The sequence below is a fragment of the Vigna angularis genome, chromosome 9 (assembly GCF_016808095.1).
Source record: "Vigna angularis cultivar LongXiaoDou No.4 chromosome 9, ASM1680809v1, whole genome shotgun sequence".
Lineage (NCBI taxonomy): Eukaryota > Viridiplantae > Streptophyta > Magnoliopsida > Fabales > Fabaceae > Vigna > Vigna angularis.
This window is the reverse complement of record NC_068978.1, coordinates 17,653,810-17,660,500: the sequence shown is the minus strand read 5'-3', so window position 1 is coordinate 17,660,500 and position 6,691 is coordinate 17,653,810.

Here is a 6,691-nt window from a genome sequence, read left to right as displayed (position 1 = left end):
TGTGAATTGTTGCTGCTGTAAAGCCGTGAGATCCTCTCCACCTGCTGGACCAATTTTATTGTCTTCATCACCATGGATCTCTCCATCCAAGCCGTGACAAGCTTAGTGTGCTGTTGCACCGTTTCTGTTCAAGGCCAAAACAGGTCCAGCCATGCTTCTTCTTTTTACGCAGCAGCTCCCTCAAGGTGCTCCTCCCATGCTTGACTGTGGAACATCTTCCTCTTTGCTGCTACTGGAATAAATCACCACTTCATCTCCAACCATGCTGCACCTCTTTTCTCTCCAAAGATGGAACGCCACTTCTTCTCTTCTTCCAGCATCAACGTGTTGTGTGCCTTGTACCGTGGCAGCTGCTCTATTCCAGCCAAGATTCGCGTGAACCAGCAGTGTGCTTCTTGTGTTGGTCTCTCAGGGGCTGCACTTAGTGCCTTGTGAAGCAAAGAAAGAAAATTAATTCCCATAGTGCAGCATGGAGAATAACCGTGTCCCTCCTTCCATCAAGTGTAGTGAGAAAACCAAAAGCCTTGTTGTTCTCTTTTGAATGCTAATGGATAATTTACGTGGAAACCATGTGCTGGATGTAACTCTTTTCCAATAATGAAGCACCCCTTTCAAAGGGTAAAATGACCATAATGCCCTCTAAATATGACAAATTATTACCCAATAATTTTCCTAGAATTAATAACGTAAATATTTAACCATAGATAATTCAAATTAATCAAAATAAGAATTACCGGTCAAATTAAGTACAATTATGAAAAATGGGAAAATACTGGACAATTAAGCACAATTCCCTGACTAATTTTAGCACAATAAGCTAAGTGTAGTGAACAAAATATTGACTCATCAGTTACCCCATACAATCTACCACTTGAGATGGTTTGACTGCCATCGACGGTTCTTGCCCATTGATCACCCCTTTAGAAGAAACAAAAAGGCCTTTCGCAAAGGGCAAGTTCAAACGGATGTGCCCCCGCCAAAGTTGACTGGATCACACGTTTGGAGAAGAGTGAAAGACTATCCAAAAGTCACTGAATCTGGTCAGAATAGGATAGAAGGGTTTGGAGAATGGCATAATTGGACTAAAAGAAGCATATTCTGGGAACTTCCCTATTGGAAAGACAACTTGCTAAGACACAACCTCGATGTCATGCACACAGAAAAAAATTTCTTTGACAATGTCTTCAACACAGTTATGAATGTTATAGGTAAGACAAAAGATAATGAGAAAGCAAGAAAAGATTTACCTTTGTATTGTGGACGAAAAGACTTAGAGTTGAAGGCGCAAGGTAACGGTCGATTATTTAAACCAAAAGCAAATTACACCATGTCAAAAGACGAGGCAAGAATAATATGTGGATGGATCAAAGAGCTTAGAATGTCAGATGGATATGCTTCTAACTTGTCCAGATGTGCCAATGTTCAGAACGGTACTATTCAAGGGTTGAAGAGTCATGATTGTCATGTATTCATGGAGACTTTCATCCCTCTTGCGTTCAGTTGTTTGCCAATGCACGTGTTAAATCCACTGATAGAAATTAGTAACTTCTTTAAAGATTTGTGTTGCACAACACTAAAGGAGAATTCCCTTAAAAAGATGGATGAAAATATCCCAATTATTCTCTGCAAATTGGAAAGAATATTCCCTTCTGCATTCTTTGATTCAATGGAGCATATTCCAATTCATCTTGCATATGAAGCTTGGCTTGGGGGACCGGTGCAATACAGGTGGATGTATCCATTTGAAAGGTTTATGGGAGAATCCAAACGTTTAGTTAAAAATAAAGTTAGAGTAGAAGTCTCAATTTGTGCAGCTTACTCACACAGAGAGACAACGTATTTTTGTTCACATTATTTCAAAAACTTCATGTTATCCCCCACTCATGTCAGAAATGAAATGCAATGGAAAGTTGAACCACGTGAAGGTGCATTATCAGTTTTCCGACAATCTGGCCGTCACGTAGGGAAAGAATTCACACATTGGTTAACTGATACTGAATTCAATTCTGCTCATGTCCATGTCTTAATCAATTGCAGTGAAGTTAAGTCGTACCTTGAGTATGTCATCATCCATCTGTTATCTTTCCAACGACACAATTGTTATACACTAATGAATTTCATTTGTACCAGCTCATTTCTTGTGGCTGAGTAAGTCGCAGAAGGAAATACTTCTGCTAGAATACACTCTGAGTTTCCCTAATGGTTTAGAAATCAGGTCTGTAGTTTTTACTATGTTTAGAAATCGGTTAATTTGACTCTTGGTATTATAATTTTTTTAGTGTCTTTGTAGGTTTTTAATCAAGCATTAACTCCCACAGTTCAAGAGTTAAGACATCTCTCGAATTGGCCAATGAGATGTGTCAAAGAATGGCACACTTACTTCACCAATGGTTACAAATTCCATACACATGAATGGTCTAAAGGAAAGAAAACATCAAATTGTGGTGTGTATGTGAAGGGCCTAAAACAGGGTTGTTATGATGATTTTTACGGCATCATTCATAAAATATATGAGCTAGAGTACAACAGCACTACTTCTCCAAACAGAGTAGTACTTTTTTGTTGTGAATGGTTTGGTCCTTCTAGAGCTGGTACTAGAGTTGATCCACGCTTTAATATTGTTGAACTCAACCAGAGATTAAGATATAAATCGTTTGATCCTTTCATTCTACCAACTAATGTCAGACAGGTTTATTATGTGTCATATCCACCATTTCGCAATATTGACAAGCGTGGTTGGGCCGTAGCAATACAAACCAAGCCTAGAGTTCGCATTGACTCAAATGAGGTTGAAGAAGATGTTGCCTACCAACTTGACCAAATGTCACAACCACAAGAAATTATTGAAGTTGAACGTATAACCGCATTGGTCGACCCTGATGGTGATGAAGATGATTTAGAAGCAACAATACAAGGTGATGAAGAACAAGAAGAAGAGGAAGAAGAAGATGATGATGATAATGACGATGATGAAGAAGATGAAGATCATGATGACGATGATTGAATGTTGGACATCTATTGTAGCAAATTGAACTATCATTTGAATAGAGTTATCTAAAATACTATCTTAAAAGTTGTATGCAATTATTTATACATTGACTTTAAAAACCATTGATCCTTCCTTATTCATTTCTTTTTTTCCCTTTATTTGTAACCATAATGCAGTAATGACAGGACAACGTTCAGAACGTCCTGATAAAGGAAAGGGGGTAGCAAGGCCTAAGAAGAGGCAACGACAGGCACCAAAGTATGTACTTAGGGTGCCTGCTAGACTACCTACCATTGCTGCCCCCGGTACATCATCTGTGGGGCCTCCTCCTACCCCTACAATACAGCCTCTTACCCATGCAGTACACCCTTCTCCTACTCATGCAGCACACCCTTCTACTACCCTTACAACAGACCCTCTTCCTCCTACTGTGATTATAACCCTCACTCCCCCCCTGTGGTTATTACCCCCACTCCTCTCCCTGACCCTACTTCTATACCTTCCTCATCTTCTATACCGCCTTCTGAGACTGTCACACCATTTGCTGATCCAGATTCAAGTGGTGATGGTGAAGGTCTTGACCCGCCCCTCCATGATCGACCATGGATTGAGCCGTATGTTAAAGGGTAAGATTTTAATCTCTTCATATAATTTGATCTTTATACCTTACTGTAATTGAAATGACTTTTATTATGCAAGTTTATTCCATCTAGGATTGCTTCCCAGGCCATCACACTTTCAATTAAGCAACAATTTTTAAGTCCATGGCCTACTTGGGGAGCAATACCTGATGACGACAGAAAGTCATTCTGGGAGCGCTTTCAGGTGAACAATCCATTAAACTAATTGTCCCTCTTATTTTAGTATGTTCATTAATCAATGTTTGTTCTATTTAATGTTACAGATGAAGGTGCAGTGGAAACCTGAACATGAAACACAGATACACAGAAATTTCCACATGAAAGCATCTCATCGGCTGTCAGAGATGTTTAGGGATGCCCGCAATGCAGGAGACCGCCCCTACTGGCTGGGCGAACAAATTTGGAACTATTTACTGGCTCATTGGAATACAGTAGAGTTTCGCAATAAGTGTGCCAAGGCGCAGAGAAATAGAGCATCTGAAAAGGGTGGCACCCTGCATACTGGTGGGTCGATAACCATTCATGAACATGTCATTCGTAGGGTAAAATTTCAATCCCTAACTATTTCTTTCATATATAAGTTATGTATTTTCTATTTCATATGTACACTTCTAATTGTAAATTATGTTACAGGCACAAGCTCTGGGACGGGCGGTCCATGTTGATGAGGTTTTTGCACAGACTCATGTAAGGAAGGACACTAATCAATTCGTTGATGAAAGATCTCGGAAGACTCATGTAAGCAAATAACACTATTACTATTACTAATTTTTCATTTATGTTATATCATTCCCTAACATTGCAGTTAATGTTTCAACAGGAACAATTTTCTACGAGACTTTAACAGGTTAGATCTGAACATGAGTCAGCTCCTACACCGGATGATGGCAGTAATGTAGAAGACGACATACGTAGGACATAGTGCTGGGTCGAGATCGTTGGTGGCAAGAAAAAGGGTCGATTGTATGGTGCAGGACAACTTGCTGCATACTATACAACATCGAGAGGAGGTACTCTGAAGCACCAACCTTCTTCTTCCACCACTGCTCCTGACGAGGTCGTTCTCCACCTCACGCAGGCACTACAACAACATGACCAGGAAATCACTGATCTGAGAGTAGAGTTTACAAACTTTAAGGCCCTGGTCATGAGAGTTTTGCCTGAAATTTCATAGGACGTACAAAATATCCCTCCGACCCAGCCACGACCCTCCTCGTCACCCGCTGCCCCTCAGCAGCCCACATCAGTCCAACCCTCATCAATCCAACCCACACCAGTCCAGCCATCAATAGAGGAGTAGGATTATGAAGATCATTCTGATGATAACTTTGTACATTATTAGTTTCATTTTCTTATTACTTGTTATAGAAACATTTGGATATTAGAACATTTGGTGTTTAGATCATTTCGATGTTAGATCAACTGGGTGACTTTGGATGTTAGAACATCATTATGTTACATTGTTTTATGTTTTAACTATAAATACATGTTCTATGGATTAATGGATGTTCTATGGATATTGATCAATGATTGCATCTTTGAGATGCACATTATGCATGTCTGTATGTGCTTGAAAACTGTTATGCAGGTTTGTTTGTGCTTGAAAACTGTTATGCAGGTCTGTTTATGTTGTTGGTTTCGCCAGAAATACAATTGTCCCTTACATTTCCCTCCAACTTACCGAAGGCTTTTGTCCTTCGGTAAATACCCACGTTAGGTCATTACCGAAGGCTTTTGTCCTTCGGAAATTACTGAAGGCTTTTGCCCTTCGGAAATTACCCAAGGCTTTTGCCCTTCGGAAATTACCGAAGGCTTTTGTCCTTCGGAAATTACCGAAGGCTTCTGCCCTTCGGAAATTACCGAAGGCTTCTGCCCTTCGGAAATTACCGAAGGCTTCTGGCCCTCGGTAATTTCCGAAGGGCAAAAGCCCTTGGTAATTGTTAGCGACAAGGGATTTACCGAGGGCTCATTGGCCGTCGATAAACCGTCTGTAAATACACTTTTCCGACGACTTTTGGCTTTTTTCGAGGGCTTTTGGCCTTCGGTAATGCTCTTCTTTTTTGTAGTGGAAACCTAAAGGGGTTAAGGAGACAGGTGAAGGTGATGCCTTTGTGAAGAGGGGTTTTGGGTCTTGGAATGGAGGAGGATGAGCTGCTTTGCCTGAAAGTCGCACTGAGAGGAGTTGGAGGAAGCTCATATCTGATGATGAAAGTCCTAAAAGGTTTGTTACAAGGAAAAGATTGTGGACATAAGAGAAGAAATTCTACGAAAGAGACGAGCAGGGAAGCTTCCAAGGGACACCACATTCCTTTTGAAAACTTGGTGGCAAGCACGTTCTAAATGGCCATACCCCAATGTAAGTTTGGACATACATCTCAATTATAATATATTATAGTTGTTTCCATTTTTATATTCTAAATGTATTTTCAAGAGGAAGACAAGGCTAGACTGGTGCAGGAAACAGGGTTGCTCAGAATTGAGAAGCTGACAAATGGGAAGCTTCTTAACTTGCACAGTGTAAGATGAGTTTTTTGTTTCTCATTCATGTCCAATTCGATGTTATTAAAATGCAGAATCCTTTCTCTGAATTTGTTGCATGTTGTTTGACAGGTTATGGTAATGGTATAGAAATGAACATGTTGTGGTATGTACTGGGTAAGTGTTGAATAGTGCTTGATTGTGGTTTGATACTGTTAATTGCTGCCAAGTAAGGATTATTTTCCTAGTACACTGGAATGAGAGTTTTCTGTGTTAAAACGTGAATCCAAATATGTTGAATGGACTGCGCATGTTGAAGAACTAGGCATGGTTAGTGTATATGTCAGTTTTATTAATTGAATGGTGGTTTAAGGATGTGATTGAACTAAGAATGGTCTATATGTTGTTGTGTCTCTGTGCACACTTAATTTGATGATTCCTTTAATCCAAATTAATTAAAGTGTTAATGCCTGGAAAATCCATGATGTTGGTTGCTGGTCATAAATCCTGGTAGCCTAAAATGTTTGTGATACAAATATGGAACTGCAACGTGGATGAAATAATTACCTGTTGTATTTTGATT